A 25,000-nucleotide genomic window follows, 5' to 3' on the forward strand; every position below is an offset into this window, starting at 1 on the left:
AGGAGGAGGAGGAGTTAGATGAAGAAAATAACTGTAATGGAAACGAGGGGATGAACAAGTAACACACACACACACACACACACACACACACACACACACAGTACCTGCAGGCATCCTCAGGTGAGCCCACAGCTCGGCGGGAACATTTCCACCCACTCAGCCCAGGAAGTCCCGCTAAGCCAGCCACATTTTTTCTTCCCCGTGGTTTACCTCTGAGAATGTCCACTTATTTGGGTGTAATGGTGTGTAGTGTAATGGGACACCTCGTTACTCCAGGGATAACGGTGCTCTCTTTTCCTTCCTTCCCTTACTCGTTCCTGCTCCACTTCCCCCATCCCACCACTGGAAGACTATTCACTCCTTAGTCCTTTTAATTAGCAGTGGTCTTGGCGGGGCCTTAGTGTGGCGCCGAGACGAGACGAGCTTATCACACGTGCCTCGTGGACATAAAGTATCACATTTTTTTGCCACTCATGAAAAGAAAGATGCAGGAGGAGGAAGATGTATACTGGTGGTGTTATGTGGTGTGTGTGTGTGTGTGTGTGTGTGTGTGTGTGTGTGTGTGTGTGTGTGTGTGTGTGTGTGTGTGTGTGTGTGTGTGTGTGTGTGTGTGTGTGTGTGTGTGTGTGTGTGTGTGTGTGTGTGTGTGTGTGTGTGTGTGTGAGAGAGAGAGAGAGAGAGAGAGAGAGAGAGAGAGAGAGAGAGAGAGAGAGAGAGAGAGAGAGAGAGAGAGAGAGAGAGAGAGAGAGAGAGAGAGAGAGAGAGAGAGAGAGAGAGAGAGAGAGAGAGAGAGAGAGCCATATAAAGAAACAAACATACAGAGAGACAGATTAACTGATTGACTACCTCATTGACAAACTAACCAACTAACTGGTTGACCAACTCACTGACAGATTAAATTCCTTATTGACAAGCTGATGGTCTGCCTGACTGCTTGCTGACTCCACTGACAAACAGAAAGACAGGGAGAAAGAAGAGAATTGAAAAAATAAATAAATAAATGCCAATGAAAGAATATAAATGTCAGGATAAAAACAGTGTGACTCTTCCACCAAGGCCAATCTCTGGAGGAATGTGACGCTAGACGAGGCAGGCAGACAGACGGAGGTTAACAAACACAGGATCAGACGAGGAGGCACTGAGCAGCGGTATAGAGGTAAACTTAATCTAGCGTTAACTTTGGCAGGCTGGGAGGGAGAGTGTAGGGGAAAGCCTCACGACTCACACATCACAGGAGCGGCTGTATAATTCCCTTCGTTTGATTAGAGAACAATCAAAAGCATGAGTTCATTAGTTGAAGCCTATTAGATGCGGAATATTGGCCACACAAGTTTGATTGGAATTCGTTCAGCCGCTATGGAATTATTTTAGACGCACACCAACACATCACAATGCTCCACGTGCACACACACACACACACACACACATTCTCTCTCTCTCTCTCTCTCTCTCTCTCTCTCTCTCTCTCTCTCTCTCTCTCTCTCTCTCTCTCTCTCTCTCTCTCTCTCTCTCTCTCCGTGTGTGTGTGTGTGTGTGTGTGTGTGTGTGTGTGTGTGTGTGTGTGTGTGTGTGTGTGTGTGTGTGTGTGTGTGTGTGTGTGTGTGTGTGTGTGTGTGTGTGTGCGCGCGCGCGCCAACAAATAATGAGGAGAACGTGCAAGGTAAGGTACTGCGGTGTGGCGTGGCGAGGAAATTTTCAAGCGTTCCCGACCACACAAACACAGCTGACGTGCCTCCAAGATGTTCCCAGGTGTACGAGGCGCCACCCGATCCTGCGATACACTCGTCCAGGCAGTTCACTTTTGTTAATAATTAAATCTCAAGCGCCATGACACCCCGAGGCAACAAATCCTGAAGGGCCCGCACGCAGAAGGGGGAAGAGTCCTGGAAATGGCGTTCGTACTTCGTAAAACCTCATTGTGTTTGCATTTGTGGCGTCGTTCGTCTTCGTTATTTCCCGCTAAAAGTCAGCTGATGGTTCACGCCGGCCCCTGGGAAGAGTTACGGCGCGGAGGAAGACTGGCGCACGAAGGGAGGGGTAAAGGGAGAAGGAGGGGGAGAGGGAGAGGGAGGGAGAGAGAGCCACAGAGGCGATTACACGATGACCTTTCCTAGCGGCGATGGAAAATGGAGGAGGAGGAAGGGACGGGATGAAGTGAGAAGGGTTGGGTTGTAAGGAAGAGCGAAAAGGGTGAGCTGCTATAAGTGCTAAGAGAAATTACAAGGATTCAGAAAGGTAATGGCGGTGGTAGGAGGAGTAAAAATGACCAAGGAGCGGAGAGGTTACGGTAGGAAGAAATAAAGACGGTTGAGAAGGGATATGGAAGGAAGGGATGAATAAAGGGGGTTAAGGAGAGCAGAGGCTATTGCGGGCTGAGAAAGGAGGACGAGATGAGATGTTGAGGGAAGGAGTGGGAAGAATCAAGGAGGGCTTAGGGAGGTCGATGGAGGGACGAGGGAATTCAAGGAAGGCTGGGGGCGGACTTTGGGAGTTGTCTTTGGTTCATGGGGTATACGAGTATATTTAATTGGGAATGGGTGTGGTTAGATTAATGGCAGCAAGACGCATGATGGAGTCCCTTCACTTGATATCTAATGACGGGCCCAGCAAAGCGAATATTTGGAATGTATTTCAAGTACCATTTGCACGAGGGAAAATATACGTCGTTTAATTCTAAAAAGTATTGTAGAGTGTATGCATTTATATAACTCGTTACGCATTTAAAGTCATTCGTGGAGGTGGGAAATATCAGAATGATCTCCGTTTCAGAATTGCAGACTCCATGTATCTACATAAATCGTATGTATTGTTATAAGCCAGCCGTGAAATCAGAAATGCTTTGGTGTTCGCGAATCACACTCACTCATTTCCCTCCAACACAACGCGGCGCCAACGAACTCCGCAAAAGGAGAGAAGATATTAGGAAAACGAAAGGAGGCCAAATGAGAAATCCATGAAGAAAATTTCTCATAGGAATGCATTTAGCGAACCGGTCCCTCAGTCCTCGTCTTCCACGCCTCTCCTTCCCGCTCTTTCACCACCATCTCCTCCTCTGCGCCAAAGACCCGCGCCTCAACATGCACGGAGAAGCGGCCTCCTTTGTGCTATCCGTGAATACCTGACTAATGAAACTCGGTCGCTCCTGGACGTGTGAAATCATGACGTGGGGAGGCTGAGGGTCGCCTGTCGTGCCCCACCGTCTGAGGGGAGGCGAGCGGGCGTGCAGGGAACTGAGGAGAGCTGAGGAGGAAGAGGAGGGTAACGGGCAGATTACCTTTAGCCTTTCAGGGGCAGTGTATTGTGTATATGTGGCGGAGGCGAGAGTGGACACGATGGATGGGCGAGCTTAATTGAAGATGTGTGTGTGTGTGTGTGTGTGTGTGTGTGTGTGTGTGTGTGTGTGTGTGTGTGTGTGTGTGTGTGTGTGTGTGTGTGTGTGTGTGTGTGTGTGTGTGTGTGAGAGAGAGAGAGAGAGAGAGAGAGAGAGAGAGAGAGAGAGAGAGAGAGAGAGAGAGAGAGAGAGAGAGAGAGAGAGAGAGAGAGAGAGAGAGAGAGAGAGAGAGAGAGAGAGAGAGAGAGAGAGAGAGAGAGAGAGAGAGAGAGAGCCAACTGAACGAACGAAAAGTGCACGGAGATGAAAATTCAATTCCATTTTTCACCAGTGGCAACACACTCCGCCCTGAGTATAGGAGCGAAAATAATAAAAAAAAAGAGGAAAGAAAGAAAGAGGAAAAAGGACGATAATTCTTTTCATTCTTAAAAGGATGGAAAGCAAACAGAGTAAGGAAAGAAAATGTAACGATTGCTTTTGCACGTAATCTGACCCTTTTCTCACTAGATGACTGTGTTACAAATAATAGAGGGGGGAGAGAGAGAGAGAGAGAGAGAGAGAGAGAGAGAGAGAGAGAGAGAGAGAGAGAGAGAGAGAGAGAGAGAGAGAGAGAGAGAGAGAGAGAGAGAGAGAGAGAGAGAGAGAGAGAGAGAGAGAGAGAGAGAGAGAGAGAGATACGAGGGCTCTGCAGAGAATCAACATTATAAGCAAATTTTCTGGTATTTTCTGTGTGTTTTAAGGGAGAGACAGAACATTCCCCCGTGTGGGTGTTCACGTGTCCACACCTTTAATGTTATCAAGGCCATTATGAGGAAGAGGAGGCGGAGAAAGAAGATGGAGAAGGGGAAAGAGGAGGCAGAGAAGGCGGAGACTGGCGAAGAAGGCGGAGGAAGAGAGGAAAGAGGAGATTACGAGTAAAATGTGTTTGCTTGTAGTTCAGGTAAGTCTGTTGTGGTTGCGAAGGAATATTAAACCCAAGATCATGCATTACTGTATTCTACGTTAGAGAAAGCAATGATGAACTAATCCGATTTATGTGACTTAAATGCGTAATGAAGGGAACAAATACTATGCCATAATTCCCACGCAGCTTATCAATCGTCTTTGTGTGTTTGAGATACTAGAAGAAGAAAAGGATGAATGTAGAAGGTTAGAGGAATTATTTGTCCTCTAGGGGAACCGAAGAGAAGAAGAAGAAGAAGAAGAAGACGAAGACGAAGAAGAAGAAGGAAAAACACAGGAATATGACGATAATGATATTGAAGAAGAGAAGAAAGACACGACGACGACAAAGATAACAATGAAAATGATGATGACGGAAACACCTTTAACAGCTCACACACTCGCTGGCTTTCCTTGCTTTGAGGGACAATGAAAGCCGCCCCAAGCACGCTGATCGCTGCCCCGGGTAAGGCTGCGGGACAAGATACACACGCCACGCAATCTTGACGGCTCTTCGATGTATGGCTGGCGGGGAATATGATTAGACTCAACCAGGATCCATTTGCACACATTTGCATATTAACCAGCACTCACGCACAACACGCTCCACTCTCCACCACCACCACCACCATCACTACCTGCACCACCACCACCATCATGTCCTTCTCCACCTCCTCTGTTATCTTCTCCGCTTCCCTCCATTCTTCATTTCCTTTCTTGTCGTTGTATTTGATTTTTTTTTTTTTGAGGGGGTTTGTACCTTCCTTTTTCTTCCTCCTCCTCTAGTTTTCTATTTTTTTTATTCTTCTTGTTTTTATTCTTGTTATTATTCTGTTTCTTTTTTTTTTTGTTCTTGTGGTTGTTGTTGTTCTCCTCCTCCTCCTCCTCCTCCTCCTCCTCCATAATGGCGCCTCAGGTAATGTTTTAATGGACAAGTTTGGGTACAATTTCTAGCTATTCCCTTCTCATCCCAATGTATACTTTAAAATGACAGTAAGAGGAGGAGGAGGAGGAGGAGGAGGAGGAATGAGTAGTAGTAGTAGTAGTAGTTATAGTAGTAGAAATGAGTGAAAACAGTAATAATTCAGTTTCTATGTACTTAAGATACGTTTTGCACCTGTTTGTTACTTGCATCTGTACTGTCCCTACCTTGCCCTAACCTTGACACGGAGCGGACGGGCGGAGGCACATGTGGCAATTATATATTTACTTGTAGTGGGAGTGAGTGCGCCGTTGAGTTTAGTTAGGGAGTGTCTGCTTGTGTGAGTGGTGCGTGAAATAAGTAATGAGAAGAAAAAGCGTTTTACAGGTAGTTTTATAGAAGTGGTGGCAGTGGTGGTGAAGATAATGGCGGTGGTAGTGGTGGTGAAAATAATGGCGGTGGTAGTGGTGGTGAAGATAATGGTGGTGGTGGTGGTAGTGGTAAAGATAGTAGTGCTGGTAATGACAGCAGTGATGGTGGTGGTAAAAGATAATCGTGGTGGTGGAAGTGGCTCTGGTAATGATGGCAGTGGTGTTATTCCTCCACTTGCAACATTAAAATCATTGCCTTTATTGCACTGACTGTTATTACGTTAAGAGGATAATGAGAGAAGAATTTTTCCCATCCAAGCCATCGGTACTCATGTGTGCTTTTGTGATTCGAGGTCTGATTCCAGGGAAGGGATAATAACTAGTTCTTTTCTGGGTCAACGCCGTCATTATCATTACAATCCGGAAAGCGACGGTGGGGAGAGGGAGGAAGATGAATTCCTCCACACCTCAACACTGAGCTGCCACGCTTACAGGGAGGCACAAAGGAACACAAAGGAATGATATATATTAGCAGACTTATTGGTTCTTAAGCGCATGACATAAGAAAATAAGGGAAGGTAACACTGCGCTGCCACAGTTGCCTCATTAGGAAACTAAAAGGATAGCAAAGGAATAATAAATATCAGCAGATTTGTTGCCTTTTAAGTACATGACATGAAAATAAGGAAAGCTGCAAGAAGCAATCAGGGCTAGACGTGGCGGTGCCTTTTAAAACTGTCTGTGATTAAAAAACTTAAGAGAACGATTAGGCAAATTTATGAATAAGGATGATAGGTGGAAATAAGTAGCTATGTTTCATATAGGAATTGTGACGGATGGCTTTTTGCAGCTTCTCTTATTTACTTATCCTCTCATTTAATATTCATGTTCTAATTTAATCCAAAAATATAGAATCTTAAAGGCGAAGGTTGTTCACCATGGCATATTCCTTTCCAAACAGAAACCTCGCCATTGTCTTTCTAACTTCTATTTTTGTATACAGGGAGACAATCAATGCTGAATATTTCGTGCTGATGTCACCTTCAGTGGAAATAATGGAGTCATTACTGGAAAGGGGCAGTAAATGCTCTATTTTTTTTTTTTTTTTTTTTTGCTTCGAGATTAAGCCAAACAAAAATAATTGCTCGGTTTCTGCCGGTAATAAAAAGATTTTCTCACGAATTCTTGCAGATGACGTAGAATTTCCATTAATTTGATTGGTGGACGCGCTAAGTGGTATATTCTTAGGTATAAGATATTTCAGGACTAACGTAAGAGTTGTTCAAGCAAATAGCTTCAGGTAATTTTTGTTTTTCCTAGAACAGCTGAGTATGACACCAGTTGTTCCTGAATTCAACTATTTGTGGAAAGCTGTGGAGTAGGAAACGTTGCAAATTCACGTAAAATATCTGAAAAAAAAAAGAGAAAAGACGAGAACTACAGCTAACACTATGATTTTCTTACGAATTCCTGAATATGATGTAAAAATATCCCTCAATTACATTATTCACAGAAAAAAAATAGACACTGAGGTTAAAAAAAATCATGCAAGAAAACACCTGAGTAATTAACACCTGGATTAGAGAAGAAAAAAATATGACTGCGAGTATTATTATTATTATTATTATTATTATTATTATTATTATTGTTATTATTATTATTTTTACTTATTTATTTATTTTTTTTTTTAGTGAGTGTATGTCTGTATGTGTAAATATCTTTGTTATCTTTTTTCACACATGATTCCTATTTGTCAGTCTGACTGTCTGTCAACCTACCTATTTATCTAACAATCTACCTAACAATCTATCTATCTATATGTGTATCTATTTAACTGCATACCTATTATCCATCCATCTATCTATCTATCGATGTGTCTATGCATCTACCTACGTAACAATACGTCTATTAATTTCTATCTGTTTAACTATTCATTCATCTGTGCACAAGTCTACACTACAGGATGGTCGTTTTGTCCCTGAATGCCTAGGATCGTACTGTCCCAGCACTGCGCCGCCAGTACCTGCCGGTGGTCGTGCTCGGAGTCGTCTCCTTTAAGAACCTTCAGATAAAGTCGTCAGCGGATTTCCCAACAGCGGGACTCAGTGCAAAGAATCTCACGGCGTTTGTTTGACTATTTTTGTCTTAGCGAGGGATATTTGTAAAGTGTGTGTGTGTGTGTGTGTGTGTGTGTGTGTGTGTGTGTGTGTGTGTGTGTGTGTGTGTGTGTGTGTGTGTGTGTGTGTGTGTGTGTGTGTGGGTGGGTGGGTGTGGTAAAAAGTAACAATGCTGTACTACTATTTTTTTTCATTACTATTCTGGTTTATATTTCCCCCCTCCCGCTCTCTCTCTCTCTCTCTCTCTCTCTCTCTCTCTCTCTCTCTCTCTCTCTCTCTCTCTCTCTCTCTCTGGTAGTTAAATAGTCATACATTGTTTCTTTGCGTCAGGGAAATGTTTCTCACTTAAATATTTTCCTGACATGACTCGTACTAAGCTTCTCGTCTCCTCTCTGCCATTTAAAGGTTAATCCACTTGCAAACTCACTTATTCTTAACACTGCTTATTATCCTTTTATACAACGAGAACACAAGCCACCACAGTCACACTGAGGATGACTTACGCAAGGCTAGATTAGATGAGTAATTTGAGGTGAGGTGAAGCAATGTGAGGTGAGGTGAGGTAATGATTAAATTAGTTTAGATTTGGTTTAGTCAGAGTGAATTAGATGAGACACCAAACCTAACCTAACCTAACCTAACATAACATAACCTAACCTAACCTATTCTACATGATTATCGGTTATTTTAATTTATGTTAGCTTAACTTAATCTAACATAGTATAACCTAAGTCAAATAATACAGTACGCAACTCTAGCCTAAACCGGATAAAACTTGACATAACCTAACCGATCATCATCTGCGACCATTTGCTTTCTTTCCCAATGTCTTTCATAAGCCATTTTAAACTATTTTTACAGGTTAAGTTAAATTATCACGTGTTAAACTAACCGAACCTAACCAGAACCCAACAAAACTTAACGTAAACGATCCTAAGCTAATTCAATTTCACGTAGTGCTATTTTCTTTTTATCATATCATACATCTACAAGTTTGGTTATACTAATTTAAACCAACCGAACAAAACGCAACCTATACAAATCTAACTTAACTTAACCTATGTAATCCTATTTTCTTTTCGTCCCGGCATGACACATATTGCGGGACTTGACTTTATGGGTAATTCAGAATCTCACACATCCCGGTAGGCTTTCATGAGGAATTCAAGGCGATGAAAGAGTTATGAGACCAGGATGACCTTTGTACGATATTCAATGATTACCTGGCTCCTTCGAATACCTGGCGGTGGCGGTGTGATCAAGACACACCTGATACTTCATGCAGTTTGGAAAGAAACGAAATTACTCCGCAGGATGTGCCGCAGTTCATAAATATCAATTCGATACTTCAAATTGCAAGAATTGAAATTGTCGAGATGTTGACGTCGGGAGAGAGAGAGAGAGAGAGAGAGAGAGAGAGAGAGAGAGAGAGAGAGAGAGAGAGAGAGAGAGAGAGAGAGAGAGAGAGAGAGAGAGAGAATCAATGAATTTCAGAATCGTAGAGTATTTTCATTTACAGTTTTCTAATTACAGCAATGAACTGTAATTGCAGGTAATGCTTGTACAAAATTACCAGACTTTTTTCTATCACTCCCCCATTTTTTACGCAGTAAGCTTAGAATTAGCAAAAAAATATATACGTAAAAAAATAACGCTTTTTCTTTTCCTTTTTCGGAAAGTATATTCGAAAATAGCCCCCCCCCAAAAAAAAAATAATAATGAAGCTATTTTTCGCTTACTTCTCTCGCACAGTACGTTTCACATTAATCACACACACACACACACACACACACACACACACACACACACACACCTGTCACCTATTGCATAATTAATCATGACAACGGTGCTCCACTTAGCTTACTTTGCTAATCAGAATTTCTTCACGGGAGGAGGAGGAGGAGGAGGAGGAGGAGGAACAACAGGAGCAGTAGCAGCAGGAGAAGAAAGAGAGCGAATGGAAGAGGTGGGGAAGGAGGAGGAAGAAGAGAGTGGGGGGGGGGCGGAGGAGGAAGTGTTGGCATGAGCATTATTTTCTCTCACCTTTAACCTTCTTCCCTTAGGCTCATTACCTTCCTCAGACGCGCCGATTTCCCGCGTCCGCCTGAAGAAGGAGCCTGAAGGAGCGAATTACCCCGTCATAAGCCCAAGAAGGAGGGTAAGAAGCGGGGGAGAAAGGGGAGGAGGAAGCGGTGGAAGAGGGGGAGGGGTTGATAGAATGGCCTGACGCAGTACACGAAGTATTACTCCCACATCTGTCATAGGCTTAGTGGGAGTTAATATCGTAGGCCTGGGCTGTGTGTGTGCGGCGTAAAGGATTAGATAGGTGATGTTACAGGCTTTAATTAAACAGAAGACAGTGTGACAGGTCTGAAAGCCGGTGAGTTAAGCTTTACTTTGGCCCTGGTTGAAGGCAGCAACAGGCTTTAACTGTATGGTGAATAAAGGTGAGGTGTTAATGGATTTAGGCCTATGCGAGTGCCTATGCAAAGATCATTGTTCTAGATGTGGCTACTGAAAGTTCAAAAAGAGGTAAGGACTTAAATAAGGGAAGCTGTAAGAAGCCAGTAGCCTACACGTGGTAGTCCCTGCCTAAATATAGCATGTCTACGTATACGCACCTGTCATTCCTGTTCATGAATTTATCTGCTCCCTCGTACTAGTAAATTTTATAAACGCACCAGGGAAAGTACAGGTGCCTTCACACTCAACAGGGCGAGACCAGAATGGAAGGAGGGAGAGACAGCTGCTCTTTGAAGCTCTCATATCAATTAGTGCTTTCATATATTTTATACATGTACAGGAGAGTACCAAGTGCAAAAAAAAAAAAAAATAATAATAATAATAATAATAGAAAATAAATAAATAAAAAAACAATAAAAAATAATAAAAGAAATAATTAAATATTAAGTAAAATCAAGCCAACTTAACTGCTGCTACTCAAAAAATGTTAAATACAGAAAGATTTTAATCAGTCTACTCAACTTGATTCCATACATGTCTTGTTACTTCTCTTTCGAAAAACCCCCAAGACAAAGGAAGGTAGAAAACAATCAGGCAAAATATCAAGAGTTTATGCATGAAAGGGAGAATTGATAGTGGTGGTGAAAATTAAATAAAAAAGCTTACTTGCGGTTCCCAAATGCCAAACTGAGTGTCGAGGTGTCCGGGGATCTGACTGACCGCACGCTGCCTGAAGGTCGTTGTTCTCTTTTTCTGGAACGAAATTCACAGGAGTTATATTTTTATCGCTTACGTAGCAGTTCTTGTCCAGTTTTATTTTCGTGAAAGAAGGCTTAAGCTACAAGAATAAACAGACAGGTATGGTAAAAGGGAAGAGGTGAAAATATAAAGTAACGAACATAAAACGTAAATAAATATAAGGAATATATATAAAACTGAAACTGTATGCAACTATAACGATAAAAATAAAGATAATAAATTCAAAACTAAAAATTGTATCTACAAAATTACAACAAATTAGGTGAGTATATTTAAAACTAAATATTACGACCACAAACATAAACATGTGAAGAAAATTAATTTAAATAAATATTAGGTCCACCCAAGCGTCTCTACAGCTATAAAAGGTAAATGTTTGTAACTCCTCCTACAATTCATAATCTACCAACCCCAAATTAGGTCCACAGCGGTAACGTGACCTGAGGAATACAGCATGGGTTGGAATTGACCTTGGAAATCTTCTGAGGCCGCGGGAGGCTGTAAAAAGACACGGGAGATCTGCAAGGAAACTCCAAAGAAGCGGTCTGCAGGTAATTATTATTATTATTATTATTGTTGAGTTGATGATGATGATGATGATGATGATGATGATGATGATGATGATGATGATGATGATGATGATGATGAAGTATCCGCTTAGTATTTTTCCTTCAGACCGTTTTCCCTACACAAATATGAAACTGAAATACATTTATCTGCTCTTTTCCCTAAACAAATGAAAGAAAATGTAAAGCGCATTTCCTTCTCTTATTTTATCCTATCTAAATGTAAGCTTTTTCGTTCCCTCGTCTCCACTCAACACAAATATAAAGATACCTTACGTATTTTCCTACCCTCACCTTTCCACATAAGAGCGCCCAAGCGAATAAAAAGTACGTGAATTTCAACCAACAGCGGAGCGGGGAGTTGAAAGGGAGCCAGTGTACATAAACAAGCCAGCAATATCACAGGTAACTCTGCCCACACCCTAATCACTGCATTAACTCGCGGGATGAACCAAAACCACCGCACAGGAAACAAATAAATAAATAAAATATCCGCCTGCATGACTATAAACCCTGAATCACCATAAACCGTTTTGCCGGATAAAAAATGACATTCCCTCTCTCTCTCTCTCTCTCTCTCTCTCTCTCTCTCTCTCTCTCTCTCTCTCTCTCTCTCTCTCTCTCTCTCTCTCTCTCTCACCTCACAGGTATAATATTACAGGATGTACAGGTATTATGATATGAAGGGATGTGCCTGGGGAAGATAATGCCACTGTACTGAGATTGGTGGGACAGGGAGACGTGTGGGTGGCGGGGGATTAAGGCAAGCTCGGGTGTAGGTAGTGTAGGAGGAAAGGAGGAAGAGGAGGGGATAGAAAATGAATGTGTTGGAATTAAGGCATGTGGTAGAAGAAGCAATTGTTGTTGAGTTGATGGGGACAGTGTTGGTGGTGGTGGTGGTGGTGGTGGTGGTGGTGGTGGTTGCTGTAATAGTAGTAGTAGTAGTAGTAGTAGTAGTAGTAGTAGTAGTAGTAGTAGAGTAGTAGTACTAGTAGTAGTGATAATAGTGGTATTAGTAGTAGTAGTATAAAAAGGAAAGAGAGAGAGAGAGAGAGAGAGAGAGAGAGAGAGAGAGAGAGAGAGAGAGAGAGAGAGAGAGAGAGAGAGAGAGAGAGAGAGAGAGAGAGAGAAGCAGGCAGGCAGGCAGACAGAGGCAGATAAACAGATAGACAAACAGACAGAGAGGTGCCAATTAAGACTGAGGTAACGATACAGGCGTGGCAAATGTGACGGAAGTGAGGAGAGGACACAGAGAGATGTATACCTGTGTGTGTGTGTGTGTGTGTGTGTGTGTGTGTGTGTGTGTGTGTGTGTGTGTGTGTGTGTGTGTGTGTGTGTGTGTGTGTGTGTGTGTGTGTGTGTGTGTGTGTGTGTGTGTGTGTGTGTGTGTGTGTGTGTGTGTGTGTGTGTGTGTGGCAGAGTATTGATCAGGAAGGTCGGTTGGTACGAGTGAGGTCATTGCGAAAAGGTCACATATTGGTGACTATCTTTCTCCTCATCAGTTCCCAATAGGTCACCATAAAAAGGGAGGAGGAGGAGGAGGAGGAGGAGGAGGAGGAGGACAACAACGATACAGAAGGATATATTACCAAACATATTGAAGCATTCTCTCTCTCTCTCTCTCTCTCTCTCTCTCTCTCTCTCTCTCTCTCTCTCTCTCTCTCTCTCTCTCTCTCTCTCTGAGGTACAAACACGGTGTAAAAACTAACAGCAAAGAAACTGAATGCGTTTCCGGAAAAATCATTAACTTACACAAAACAACAACAACAACAACAACAACAACAACAACAACAATAACAGCAACAACAACAGAATAACAAACAACAGCAGCAGCAACAAGAACAACAATTACTGCTACCACTGTTATAGCTGACTTTGGCACGGATTACGCTACATAAGAGGAAATTACGTAAGCTTGCGTTGCGTTAGGTCTCGTTACAATGAGGCACTTTAGATTAGATCCAAGAGTCTTGCTCAGTTTAACCTAACCTCATCTAATGTGCAGTAGTAGTAGTAGTAGAAGAAGTAGTAGTAGTAATATTAGTAGTAAATGTTGTCAGTATTATTGTTATAGATATAGATGACCCAACAATAACGTAAAAAAAGAAAAAAAGAACGACCACGCAGATGGCAACTCCAAAGTACGCCCTCAAGAAGGTATATACGACCATTCGTAATCTTAGCTCGGAGAAAGCGATGATACATCCTTCCTTTGATGGCAGCCTGGACCAGAAAGGTTACTGATGCACACTGAGTACCTAATCTGATACACAAACCAACCCACACACACCGGCACAAACACACAGATAAAAACATACACAAAGGGGATAGGACGCCAAGAGATTGATTCATATTCGGTAAACTACAAGTAACTATGAAGATAAATAAATATACAGGTAAAATACAAAGAGGCAGGACTCTACCTTGTCTTGGTTCTGTTACAGGTGTGTGCCCTTCTGGAGGTCGCTGATTATTTTCGATTTTTTTAGTCTGAATGTTTTCGATTTTCTACAAAAGTAATCTAAACTGAATGTTTTCGATTCTTGCCAAGAAGTATTATTTTCGACAACCCATTTTATGTTTTTTTGGACTGTTTTCGACACAACTCTTACACATTTAGTGTCCGTTTTGGATTATTTTCGACACAACAATTACCTAGCTATTTACAGTTTGGATTATTTTCGACACATCATTGACCTAAATCAATATTTTTTGGAATATTTTCAACACTTCATTCAGCCATTTTAGACCTTCTTTGATTATTATCTTGTTAGGTTAGGTTAGGTTAGGTTAGGTTAGGTTAGTTTTTATAGTCTTTTGTTTAAGTCTAAACGTGACGTGATGTGACAGTTCATTTTATCCAGTGTCGAAAACATTCAGAATTTACCATTTTTTAGTGTCGAAAACATTCAGTTCAATATTTTTTTACTGTCGGAAACATTCATAGTGAAGTTTATTTAGTTTCGAAAACATTCCAACCAATGTTTTTAATGTGTCGAAAATAATCATGATTGAAAAATATATTGCAGAACCATCGAAAATAATCAGTCTAAGTTGCCAAATCATTGTCGAAAATATTCATTCTTAAACATGTTAGTCTGTCGAAAACGTTCAGACTAAAAAAATCGAAAACAATCAGTCCACCCTGATTGAAGACATCTGAAAAAAAAGAAAAAGAAATATGGTTAGCTTTCATCCTCATTACCGTTATTTTTATTATATTGTAAGCAGTAGTAGTAGTAGTAGTAGTAGTAGTAGTAGTGGGAAAGTCAGTAACAGCAGCATTATATTAGTGATGATAGCAGACAATACTGGGGAATCAAGGCCCGTAAGCATATTGTTATCACCCTCGGCATCTGTAATTCCACTGCAAATCAGACATTAGACTGTGTGCTACGAACCAAACGTAGAAGACCAGAAATAACTAAACTGACTAAAAATAAAATAATAGAAATCAAATAACATAGAAAACCCTAAAATTCCGAAACAAGGAAGCACAAAAATTACAAATAACTAAACTTGTCAAGAAATAACATAACGACCAAAACGAAAAAAAAAAAAAAATAAATAAATAAAATAACAGATAATGAACTTATAACTCACACAATCCAAATAAAGTCCAGTACAATACCCATTATTTATTTCAGTACGAGTTTCATACGTGTATTTCTCCTCGATTATAAATACAGCCAACAATTATATAGGGATTTGGTTTGTTTGGATCACATGCAATATCAGTGTTAAGTGATTCGAGGTCATGATTCTAGTTGACCTGGTTTGACCGTCTGATTAGTTATGTTGTGTAAGATGTGTTGTTGTCAGATAGGCGATTTGCTACTGGGTTATTTCAGTAGGTAATCTATCATGTGACTGCAAAAAATCATAATAAATAGGTAAATAAATTAATTAAATAAATAGTTAGAGGGAAATGTTTTTTTCTTACTATGTGTTAATCTTTCGTCAGTATCTCTCTCTCTCTCTCTCTCTCTCTCTCTCTCTCTCTCTCTCTCTCTCTCTCTCTCTCTCTCTCTCTCTCTCTGTCTCTCTCTCACTCTTTCTCGCTCTCGGTAAACGCATTTCAGCTTTATTTCTCTTCCTATGTTATGTCTGCACAACACATACACACACACACACACACACACACACACACACACACTAATATGACAACGAATAAATACACACAGCATGTTCTTTACTAAGTCTTCCACGCACAACTGAGACAAGAAAATGCACAGGAAAAAAAAGAAAATGGAAAGCGATGAGGAAAAAAAAATAAGAGAAACCGAAAAAAAGCAAAACAGAAAAAGAAAAAGAAAACGAGAAACAGAATCACAAGAGCATCATAGAAACACAAGAAAACTGTCACTCAGTGTTTTTGTTTTCTTGATGTTTTTTCTGCTTAAGGAATACCACGAGAGAGAGAGAGAGAGAGAGAGAGAGAGAGAGAGAGAGAGAGAGAGAGAGAGAGAGAGAGAGAGAGAGAGAGAGAGAGAGAGAGAGAGAGAGAGAGAGAGACCGACCGACCCACAGACCCCCAAACACACACACACACACACACACACACACACACAAAGTAAAAGCATGGAGACACTAACACCTAACCCTTAAATCTCCACCCAACCCTTTCCAGACCACACCCTCATCCCTCAGGTCCCTTTAAACCCTTAAATTTCCCCCTTGGGCAGACCACACCCTCCCTTCATCACCAGAGGTTGTCTCGAGTTCCCATGAGGACCAGTTTGTCAGAGGCGGCACCTGGCGGGGACACGAGGGAAGGGAAGGGGGAAGAGGGAATGGGGAGGGGAAGGGAAGGGGGTTTCAGTATAATTCCCAGTCGCCTCAGTGTTGTTCCAGACATAACATTAAACACAGCACTGGAAGCAACTTGCAATATCTCTCTCTAGCGGAAGACTTATGTACTGTTTGTCACCAGCAGCAGCCGCGGAGGTGGCGAGAGAGAGAGAGAGAGAGAGAGAGAGAGAGAGAGAGAGAGAGAGAGAGAGAGAGAGAGAGAGAGAGAGAGAGAGAGAGAGAGAGAGAGAGAGAGAGAGAGAGAGAGAGAGCTATCAATTATTCTCTTTTACCTTGTCATTTTGCGCTTCTTTGTGTGTGTGTGTGTGTGTGTGTGTGTGTGTGTGTGTGTGTGTGTGTGTGTGTGTGTGTGTGTGTGTGTGTGTGTGTGTGTGTGTGTGTGTGTGTGTGTGTGTGTGTGTGTGTGTGTGTGTGTGTGTGTGTGTGTGTGTGTGTGTGTGTGTGTGTGTGTGTTACTGTGCTTCGTAATAATAAACTATACATGATGCATGATATGGAATCTATAAAACTAAAGAAGTATGATGTATCTATTTCACTTTAGGAACTGTTCCCATATGCACGATTAAATCTCTCTCTCTCTCTCTCTCTCTCTCTCTCTCTCTCTCTCTCTCTCTCTCTCTCTCTCTCTCTCTCTCGTACATGCATCACTACCATCCCTCCCATCTAATCTATCCCTTCCTTTCCTCCCACCCTCCCTTCCATCTATCTCTCCCATCTCTCACTCCCTCCCTTCCATCTATCTCTCCATCGCTCCCTCCCTCCATCTGCCTATCCCCTCTCCATTCCCCAAAGTGCAAACAGAAACCTAAGCCACCAGAGGGAAACACATACACTTCTCTGCAGCACACCTGTCAGGCCTTCCTACACGTGCTGATAAGATAAGGCAGGTGAGTTAGCCCCCGCCTCTCTCAACGCTACACGAAGGCTGAGAGGATGGAGTAGAGTGGCCAACTTTTTAATATTTTTTTTTTCGTCTCTCTCTCTCTCTTTCTCTGAAGGACAAATTCTCTTTCTCTGAAGGACAAATTAAGTGAATATTGATATACATAAATGGTCACAGGAGTGTAGCTGAGTTCATGTATGCTACACAGGGAAACTCTCTCTCTCTCTCTCTCTCTCTCTCTCTCTCTCTCTCTCTCTCTCTCTCTCTCTCTCTCTCTCTCTCTCTCTCTCTCTCTAATATCTTTTCCTACACCATACCTCCCTCACACATCCCTCTTTCTCTCACTCATGCAGTTTCCCTCTCCCTTCCCCCTTCCTCACGCTCGCGCGCCGCCCTCCCTCTCCTCTAGTGTGGCGGACAGATTTATGGCTCTGCTTGTGATAACGTCATTACATTCGGTTGTTTACTCTCTCCTGCGCCCTTAATTACGGCACGGTGATAAATGGTAGAGCGCTCGTCATTCCTTTGCATCGCGTTCCGCACTAATACACGCCAAGGAAGGAAGGGACCCGTCGCTCCTCCCCTTCCCCGCTTCATTGTTTCTTTATTCACGGGCACAACGATGGAGACACGCGGAAGTTCTCATGTTCACTGCGTCGCTTCTCTCCTCTCCTCTCTCGCCTGCTCTCCTCTTCTTATCCATCCATATATCTACCTATCTACCGGGTGTTCTTGTTTTTTATTGTTATGTTTGTGTTTATGTGTGTATGAATGTGATGTTATGTGGTGTTGCTTTTCTGTTTCATATTTTTTGGGGTTTCTTTTGTGTTTTGGTGTTTTGATTGCTTCTACCGTCTTTTTATCTTTCTTTGTGTAATCTTGTTTTTTTTTTTTCGTGTTATTATCTCCAGTCTTTTCTTGTCTGATGAGATCTAATAGCTTTAATTTCTTTCTGCTTCTTGGTTGTATATTTAGTTGTGGTATTTTTGCTCTTCCTTTTCTCCTTTGTCTTTATTCCGACCTTCGTATTAATTTCTTTTTTTTATATAATTATTTGCAAAGTACCCTTTTCTTTCTTTTATAATCTTCTTTTCTTTCTTCTATACTCTTCCGATATCTGTCTTCCTTTCTATCTTTGTTGCGTCAGAGATTTGTTTGCTGAGAAGATCATTTCAACCTTTGTATTTCCCAGGAAGTAATTACTGAAAGATAAGGAATAATATAAATGAAATACATATCGATACATTACGACAATATTCATGAAATCACTGCTGCTCTTAACAAAGATCAAAAAGTAATAAAACAACTTATTTCTAATTATAATCTCTCTCTCTCTCTCTCTCTCTCTCTCTCTCTCTCTCTCTCTCTCTCTCTCTCTCTCTCTCTCTCTAACAAAGTGAGCAAGACGATCGCTTCGGAAACATAAAGAGAATGTAGTCTTCCTGTGGTGCTGACCTGAGAGAGAGAGAGAGAGAGAGAGAGAGAGAGAGAGAGAGAGAGAGAGAGAGAGAGAGAGAGAGAGAGAGAGAGAGAGAGAGAGAGAGAGAGAGAGAGAGAGAGAGAGAGAGAGAGAGAGAGAGAGAGAGAGAGAGAGAGAGAGAGAGAGAGAGATAGCAGCTCCATCTCTCGTCCTCAGATCTCAAAGTGCATCTCAACAACGTGATACTCTTTCATCCTTTGGTAAGTATAAAGAAATATATATAGCAACACTGATTTTATGAACAACCTCTCTCTCTCTCTCTCTCTCTCTCTCTCTCTCTCTCTCTCTCTCTCTCTCTCTCTCTTTTTTCATAGGTATGTTGCATTCACCTTTTTTTCTCGTCTCCAGATTTCCTCCTACTCTTTCTCCTCCTACTCTTTCTCCTCCTACTCTTTCTCCTCCTCCTCCTCCTCCTTCTCCTCCACCTCCTCCTCCTCCTCCTCCTCCTCCTCCTCCTCCTCCTCCTCCTCCTCCTCCTCCTCCACCTCCTCCTTCTCCTCTTCCTCCTCCTCCTCTTCTATGACTGCCTCCCACGCCATCGTACATCTTAAACTTCACCCACTATTCACTTAGTCTCTCTCTCTCTCTCTCTCTCTCTCTCTCTCTCTCTCTCTCTCTCTCTCTCTCTCTCTCTCTGTCTCTTTCACACACACAAAAATCCAATAGAAATGTATCACACGTCGGCATCTTTTGTGTCCTGCTGAAATGCTCCCTTTTTTCAAGTTTATTTGTTTGTCTGTGTTTATTTACTTCATGTTTTGCTATTTTTTATCTTCTTTTCCAGCTGGTTTCTATTGTTATTTATATTTGTCTGCACGTAACGTATTTATGTCAACGTTATTTCAGTTTTGTTTAGGGTTATTTTTGTCTACTATCCATTTTTTTTCCACATTTTCTCACATTCGTAACTTCATTTTGCCATTATCACATCATATTACATTAATTATACTAAGACATATTTTCATGATTGATGAATGTTCTTTGCTTCCTCGGAAAAAAAAAAAGAATAAATGATAGTTAAAAAATAAGTAATTAAATGATTGCTATAAAAAAAAGAATAAAAAAAAGTGTTGTGCATCTCTTTACTTTTTATGTAAATGCTCTCTGGCGGCGTGTCGAAAGCTACCGAGTGCTGCAATGGATCTATAATGGCGTGAACAGCGGCCCTGCTTCGCTTTTATTATTATCTTTTTCCTTGCTTTCTGCTCGTCTATCTGTTTCATTATCCATTCATGTCATTCCGTCCATGCAAGTTTGTTTTCATTATTGTCTGTCTCTCTATCTAATCCACTGTTTACATGTCTCATTCCGGCTGTCCATGTGTGTGTGTGTGTTTACTGTCTTTCTGTCTATTCCAGTATTTACATGTCTCACTCTTTCCTTTTCTGTGTGTTTAGTCTCTATGTGTGTTTTTTTTTTTTTTTTATGCACAAAGGCTAACCAATAAGAACGTCAAAAATCCACTTACTTGCCTCTTCCCAAAAATAAATCATAAAAAAAGAAAGACGAAGAGAATTTATATGTATTTGTTTGTTAGTGTGTGTGTTTGTCTCTGGTTTGTTGCATGTTTTCCTGTCTTATTTTTTACTTATCTTGCTGTCTGTGTCTGTCTATATGTCCTTGTGTCTGCCTCTCGATGTATGTGTGTGAATATGAATCGGTCTATGCGGATCTCTCTCTCTCTCTCTCTCTCTCTCTCTCTCTCTCTCTCTCTCTCTCTCTCTCTCTCTCTCTCTCTCTCTCTCTCTCTCTCTCTCTCTCTGTGTGTGTGTGTGTGTGTGTGTGTGTGTGTGTGTGTGTGTGTGTGTGTGTGTGTGTGTGTGTGTGTGTGTGTGTGTGTGTGTGTGTGTGTGTGTGTGTGTGTGTGTGTGTGTGTGTGTGTGTGTGTGTGTGTATACTGTTCTTTATTCTCTCTTAATAACACTTTCGCACGATGCTCTCTGTAATATCCCTTCATTTAATGCAGTGTTAATTAATGATATATTTTTACGCGATGAATTACGAACAGGAAAATAAAACACACCTATACGGTCAAGGCCAAGCGAATTTTTCCTCACATTTTTCCCTTGCATTTTTTATTTTTTATTAAGAGATTCGTTTCATACATTAGCTTTGTATTACTCTTCATTAAGGCATATGCACGAAATTATTGGACGTGACGATAAGCTTAGGTCTGTCTGTCTGTGTGTGTGTGTATGTGTGTGTGAATAGGGACTCTCATTTTTCATGATTATACTTTTAGTTATATGTTTCCATTCCACACACACACACACACACACACACACACACACACACACACACACACACACACACACACACACACGAACCGATACAGTCAATTTCATTTGTTTTTAGTATTCGTATTTTATGCATAAGCCTCTTGCATTCATTTTCATTATGCATCACAAACAGTAAATAATAAAACATGGCAGTCAAAACACGGCCATTCAGCTGTTCTATTTCTCTATATATGTGTATTTTTATCAACCCTCTATTTATTTATTTACAGTTATTTTTTTTCTGTGTGCAGTTTGTGCTTCATGTTCCCTTTTTTTTTCATCATTTATTTTCATCATTAATTATGCACGAGAAAACAAAGCAGCACGTCAGAACAATTAAACATTCTTTTTTACGTCAAACTTACTTCCGTGATGAATTATTACAAACGATAAACCCGGCTTCTCGTTAATGATGGAATAACAAAACGCGCCGATAACATCCAGTGCCATGATGCATACATTTAGTTATTTCCTACATAAATAACGCCAACGGAATAATGAAAGATGATTTACGCCAAGCTTTCATTCATCTGTTGTACATTGTGGAGTTCCAAAAAAGGATGCAGCGACCATGTAAAGCTTTCAGACTCACCGTTGCGACGTGATCCTCTCCCTTTACTCTCCCTTTACTCTCCCATGTCTCACTAGATCGTGTAGTTTATCACAAAAGCCTCGTTCAGGTCATTAGATATGCCGTTTGTTCTTCCTTTGAGTTCCTTTGTGTGCTTTGTGTCACCTGGCCGCCGCTACAGCTACCTCGGTGTAATGATCCTATGTGAAGTGCTAATTACCCTCCTGATTACCTGTACAAAGCCGGGATTCTCACAGGTACGGAATTGAAACATCACAGAGGTGTTCCTGCTATCTCCATGTGGCAGGTGTTGTTCAATGAGTAACACTGTCGTCTATCGGCAGGTATTTCTAATCAGTATATATATATATATATATATATATATATATATATATATATATATATATATATATATATATATATATATATATATATATATATATATATATATATATATATATATATATATATATATATATATATATATTATATATTTTTTTTTTTCATTGGCAACTAAAGTGGAGATTTTGTATTGTAATGTTATACACAGTTCGTAATTTTTGTGACTGATACTCTGTTATTATCATGGTTTACATCCTTAAACATTTTGGCGTCTTATCTCTAGTACTTTTAACATGTTATGGTCAAAGATATTTTTTTTTATACTTTCAGTGATAATTTAACATACATATTGTACCATCACTGGGAAAACACCGATGAGAATGCAACAAATACTTTATCTGGTCCTTAAAAACCGTTTTCATGAGAGCCTGAAGCCTTTAAGAATATGGTCCCACATTCTGTGCACTCCATTTAGGGTACTGTGTACTGAACTAAAGAAGCAGCTCACGTACAGTGACGAGGACTTATGACGGTAACTGAAAGATTAACGTAAAAGTTTTCAGAAAGAAGTACTGGCACTGACATCACTCCATGACATAACATTACACATAACCGTGACAAAGTACCCCTGAACACTCTTTATAACGCCACTGGGGACACCTGGAGGTACTGCGTGTCTAATTTTGCAGTCCACGCTGTAGACAAAGCGATAAAACAGCGGCAGAGTCAGCTAAACTTCTCAATTACTTCCCTGTGTGCTTTACAAGAGGAATAATGAATCGTAATGACGACTTGCCTTCTCATTAATCTTAGTTACTGCACATTATCATGACAAGGACTCGCATTCAACCCTTTCATTATCCGCCACTCAATGTCCTCAATAAAAACAAAGAAAACGTAGTGATACAACCCAACTAAGCTACTATCCTTTATCTACTCGTTGTTCTTTTTTTTCCTTCACTAAGCTGAGTAGATTAGATAAGATAAACCACAAAAACAGACTCGAATTCAACTCTTTCATTATCCATCATAGAAACAACAACGAAGAAAGAACTGAAATGCTCTGTACTATCTATATCAAATGGCTTACCTATTAGTTACTTATTCATTTCTTTATTGCTGCGATGATAAGATTAGGTAAGACTGACTCACAAATTGACAAAACAAAAAAATACTAATAATTAACCTCTTTTCCAATCCACCACAAACAAAAGCAAAGAAAACAGATACATTCCAGCTAGAGCAAACATTTCCATTAGCTCTTCTTCGTTCAGTGTTTACTTTACATTAGATTGACCACAACCGGACAAAGCATAACATTACACAAGAAGGAACAACCACGGTCAGTATATCACAGCAGTAACTTTCAAGGCAAGCCATAAATCAACATGGTGACAGTCATCGCTGAAAATAACAATGGAATAATAGCGATTCTTTATTGCCTTTAATGAAAATGTGTCTCGTGCTTATCTAAGTGTAGAATAGAATAAATATTCCACATGCATCAACGTAATACAAATTCTGTTCAAGTGGGAGGATATTACTGTTATTATTTTTTTTTATCAGTAGTAGTAGTAGTAGTAGTAGTAGTAGTAGTAACGGTAGCACTATTTCTATTATTTTTCAGTCAATAAAACACACACACACACACACACACACACACACACACACACACACACACAATCACAGTTATAAACGTACCACTAAGCAAAACCGCTATTCATATTCACACTCATCTTCATTAAACACCAATCACACATTGAAAACAACACACACACACACACACACACACACAAGCACCACAAAAGCAACACAAAGCAACGCCATGCACCGTCACAAGTCGAGTGTTGCTGTTGGGTTTTTATTTGTATTTAGATCCCCGTGGTTCGGCAGACTCGCTGATCTCTGTAGAATTTATGTATTGAAAAACCATCGTGGTCTCTCTCTTGTCTTGCTCCCTTGTTTTGCTCCCTGTTCCAAAAGGCGTGTCCGTCTCTCTCTCTCTCTCTCTCTCTCTCTCTCTCTCTCTCTCTCTCTCTCTCTCTCTCTCTCTCTCTCTCTCTCTCTCTCTCATAACGGTAAAATCAAACGTGAGAGAATGGAATGCACTTTACAATTCTATCCTGGTACACAAAGGTCTCTCTCTCTCTCTCTCTCTCTCTCTCTCTCTCTCTCTCTCTCTCTCTCTCTCTCTCTCTCTCTCTCTCTCTCTATCTATGTATCTATCTCAGGGGGCAGAGTACAAAGGGAGAAAGGAATAGGGTTATGGTGGTCTTTCCTTCCCCATACTGAGTGAGGATACAATAGTGTGAGATGAATGAATAAATGAATGAATAAATAAGAACATGAATAGCAGCGATGGAGAGGGGAGGGCAAAGGATAACGATGAATAGCGAAAAATTCCGAAAGTATGTGAAAATCTCCCCATTTTTATTTATTTATTTATTTTTTAGTTGTGATTAAAACGAGAGAAAAGTTCTGCGAATGACAGGACGAAATATTATAATAATGATATCGGAACAGAGAGAGAGAGAGAGAGAGAGAGAGAGAGAGAGAGAGAGAGAGAGAGAGAGAGAGAGAGAGAGAGAGAGAGAGAGAGAGAGAGAGAGAGAGAGAGAGAGAGAGAGAGAGAAATAGCTTATCTTATTTCCATATCCTTAATGTAATTACTTTTCTCACTGAATACACACACACACACACACACACACAAAGTAAAAACACGAAGTTACGAGTGGAAAGCATTTTTATTCACCACATAACGATGATGATGATGATGATGATGATGGTGATGATGATATTAATGATGGCGACGATGATGGCGTGATGAGGGGAATGAGGAGAGTGAAGAGAGTCAATCAGCATCACTTAATCCTTTCAATCAGCAAAATAAATAAAATGGAGGCTTATACTTTGTACTTCAGATATTAATTTCAAGTTAAAAGCACGATGAAAGAGAGTGATCATTTCCCCCTTCCTCTGCTACTATTCCAATGATATCACTGTCTGAGTTGTTAGGATCATTGTCAACGACTTAACGTTATATCAAGAATCGTAACTTAATGACACCTTATCAACTTACATTTCCCATAGTATATAATTTCAGTACTCTTAGTTATTGAATTTTATCGTCACCTCTTCTTATATCACTTACCATTTCTTACG

General features: G+C 40.7%; 1 protein-coding gene across 7 annotated transcripts in view; it reads right to left on the bottom strand.

Annotated features, from left to right (window-relative positions):
- LOC135112046 (uncharacterized) overlaps positions 1-25,000 on the bottom strand; it is a 241,685-nt gene that overhangs the window by 205,002 nt on the left and 11,683 nt on the right. For 3 of the 7 annotated variants that reach the window (XM_064025916.1, XM_064025917.1, XM_064025918.1), the window contains exons 1-2: positions 13,895-14,183; positions 10,813-10,899 (exon numbers count right to left, since the gene is read on the bottom strand). The gene's annotated coding sequence lies outside the window, so the exon portion shown is untranslated. Of the gene's footprint in view, positions 1-10,812; positions 10,900-11,315; positions 11,404-13,894; positions 14,184-25,000 lie in introns of those variants that run through there. The other 4 variants (XM_064025915.1, XM_064025912.1, XM_064025913.1 and 1 more) reach the window with 3 other exon arrangements.

Source organism: Scylla paramamosain, chromosome 23 (assembly GCF_035594125.1).
Source record: "Scylla paramamosain isolate STU-SP2022 chromosome 23, ASM3559412v1, whole genome shotgun sequence".
In the NCBI taxonomy this organism is placed as follows: Eukaryota; Metazoa; Arthropoda; class Malacostraca; order Decapoda; family Portunidae; genus Scylla; species Scylla paramamosain.